The 3,470-nt window shown below is 42.4% G+C and overlaps 1 pseudogene; it reads right to left on the reverse strand.

The window, feature by feature from the left end:
- Positions 1 to 779: 779 nt before the first annotated feature.
- On the reverse strand, positions 780 to 2,962 carry LOC122678268 (annotated as a pseudogene).
- Between the last annotated feature and the right edge of the window lie 508 nt (positions 2,963 to 3,470).

Raw genomic sequence — 3,470 nt, forward strand, 5'->3', positions numbered from 1 at the left:
TGCATTGATCACTTTCTTATCTCTCCTTGCTATTCTTTGGAACTCTGCATTCAGATGGGTATATCTTTCCGTTTCTCCTTTGCTTTTTTTTTTCTTTTTAATTCATCTGTATTTGTTACAACTTTTTAAAGCATAATGTGACTTGAGCACTACATTTCCATTCACAAAACTTGCTCCAAGTTTCTTTTCCAGTGGCCTTACAACATGCCTGGGCAGGCTTATAATTTTGCTACTCTAAACAATATTTTTCTTTGGAAAACAAGTCCTATGTATGGACAGCGACTCCAATCAAGTTGGTTCAGCTTAACACACTAACTTCTAGAGTGGCACATGCAGTCATGACTACAGGGGATGGAAGTTTTAAAAAGTATATCCCAGAAGATGAAAACTTGCTTTAACAAGTGTTTCTTTTAAACATCATGGTATATACTTCAGAACACTTCAGTGACAGAAAATTTTGGTCTACTAAAGAATCCGCTTGATAGCTAAACACTTCAGACCACAAAGTTAACACAGGTTACATACACACCTTACAACAAACTACTTCCATCTGTTAAAAGAAGCCAACATGAAACTAGGAAAAAACAACTAGCTCTGCTTTAGTGCTAAAAGTATCACAGTATCACACTTAGTATAAAGAAATCTTATCCTCCCCTTATGTAGTTACCATGCCATACAGATTTTTAAATGTTAACCAAAATGAAGAAATACTTGAAAACATATTAGAGGGAATGGAGACAGAGTGCTGAACACATAGCCAAAGGATCCTCAGGCAGCGCTTAGTCTCCTTCTTCCATGCGGGACGTGTCATCATCTCCTTCCAGGGGAGGCATTTCCTCAGTGATGCTGTCATCAGCAGTGGGGTCATCCTCGTCAATACCGAGACCAAGTTTGATCATCCTGCAGATCCTGTTGGCGTGTGTCTGGGGATCCTCCAGACTGAAGCCGGAAGACAGGAGAGCTGTTTTGTATAGCAGGATGACCAGATCCTTCACAGACTTGTCATTCTTGTCAGCCTCTGCCTTTTGCCTCAAGGTCTCGATGATGGAATGGTCAGGGTTGATCTCCAGGTGCTTCTTGGCTGCCATGTAACCCATCATTGAGTTGTCTCTCAGGGCTTGAGCCTTCATGATCCGTTCCATGTTTGCTGTCCAGTCATATGTGCTTGTAACAGTGCAGCATGGGGATGTCACCAACTGGTTAGACACACAATCACCTTTTCAACTTTCCTCTCCAAATTGTCCTTCATGATTTTGCAGATGTTTTCAAATTTTGTCTCTTTCTCTTCTTGTTTCTTTTTATCTTCCTCATCTTCTGGAAGTTCCAGGCCCTCTTTGGTGACTGACACTAAGGTCTTCCCCTCAAACTCCTTCAGCTGCTGCACATGGTACTCATCAATAGGCTCGATCATGTAGATCACTTCCAAGCCATGCTTCCAGAGACGCTCCACAAAGGCCGAGTTGGCTACCTGGTCCTTCATCTCACCTGTGATGTAATAGATGTGTTTCTGGTTTTCCTTCATTCTTGTGCAATAGTCCTTGAGAAAAACCATCTCATCACCAGAAGCAGAGGTATAGTACTTCAACAGCTCTGAAAGCTCCTTCCGATTTTGAGAATCTTCATGTATTCCAAGCTTAATATTTTTAGAGAACTGCTCATAAAACTTCTTGTAGTTCTCTTTATCTTCTGCCAGTTCAGTGAAGAGTTCCAAGCACTTTTTGACCAAATTCTTCCTGATAACTTTCAAAATTTTGCTTTGTTGCAACATCTCATGGGAAATGTTCAGAGGGAGATCCTCAGAGTCCACCACACCTCTAATGAAATTCAGGTATTCAGGGATTAGCTCCTCACAGTTATCCATGATGAAAACTCTGTGAACATACAACTTAATGTTCTTCTTCTTTCTGTTTTCAAACAGGTCAAAGGGAGCTCATCTTGAGACAAAAACAAGGGCTCTGAATTCCAACTGTCCTTCAACTGAAAAATGCTTGACCGCCAAGTGATTCTCCCAATTGTTGGTCAGGCTCTTGCAGAACTCTCCATACTCCTCGTTAGTGATGTCATCAGGATTTCTGGTCCAGATAGGCTTTGTCTTGTTCAGCTCTTCTTGATTGATTTACTTCTCCTTGATCTTCTTCTTCTTGTCCTCGTCCTTCTCTTCCTCCTCTTCATCTGAGCCAATGTCTTCTATCTCAGGCTTGTCATCAGACTCCTTTTCTTCTTTCTCCTTCTCTTCCTCTTTGTCTTCCTTCTCTTCTGCCTCATCATCACTAACTTCTTTATCATGTTCCTTCTCCACAAAAAGAGTGATGGGATAGCCAATGAACTGAGAATTCTTTTTCACCAACTCCTTTATTCTCCATTCCTCCAGGTACTCAGTCTGGTCTTCTTTCAGATGCAGAGTAACCTTTGTTCCACGCCCCATGGGTTCTCCTGTATCAGTCCTCACTGTGAAGGACCCTCCTGCAGAAGACTCCCAGGCGTACTGCTCATCATCATTATGTTTGGTGATAATGGTCACTTTCTCAGTCACCAAATAGGCTGAATAAAACCCGACACTAAACTGGCCAATCATGGAGATATCAGCGCCAGTCTGCAAAGCCTCCATGAACGCTTTGGTCCCGGACTTGGCGATGGTGCCCAGGTTATTAATCAAATCGGCCTTGGTCATCCCAATGCCGGTGTCCACGATGGTGAGGATTCGATCTTGCTTGTTTGGTATGAGATTAATGTGCAGCTCTTTCCCAGAGTCTAACTTACTGGGATCGGTCAAGCTCTCATACCTGATCTTGTTCAGGGCGTCAGACGAGTTTGAAATCAGCTTCCTCAGGAAAATCTCCTTATTCCAGTAGAAAGTGTTGGTGATCAGTGACATCAACTGGGAAATTTCCACCTGGAAGGCGAACGTCTCCAACTCCTCCTCCTCCATTGGCTGGTCCTGAGCCTGGGTGTCCTCGGGCATCTTGGCTGAAGGACTAGAAAGGGTGATGCAGCACTAGGATGCAGAGGCAACTCTCTCCTTTGCTTTTAACTTCTTTACTCAGCTGTTTTTATGTCCTCCTCAGAAAACCATTGTGCCTTTTTATTTCTTGGGGATTGTCTTTATCACCACCTCCTGTACAATGTCACGAACCTGCATCATAGTTCTTCGGACACTCTATCAAATCTAATCTCTTGAATCTGTTTGCCACTTTCACTGTATAATTGTAAGGGATTTGATTTAGGTCATACCTGAATGATTTTGGTTTCCCCTACTTTCTTCAGTTTAAGTCTGAATTTTGCAATTAGGAGTTCATGATCTGAATCACTGTCAGCTCCCAGTCTTGTTTTTGCTGACTGTATAGAGCTTCTCCATCTTCGGCTGCAAAGAAAATAATCAGTCAGATTTCGGTATTGACCATCTGGTGACATCCATATGTAGAGTTTTCTCCTGTGTTGTTTTAAGAGGATGGCTTCTATAACAAGTGTGT

Source organism: Cervus elaphus, chromosome 20 (genome assembly GCF_910594005.1).
Source record: "Cervus elaphus chromosome 20, mCerEla1.1, whole genome shotgun sequence".
NCBI lineage: Eukaryota > Metazoa > Chordata > Mammalia > Artiodactyla > Cervidae > Cervus > Cervus elaphus.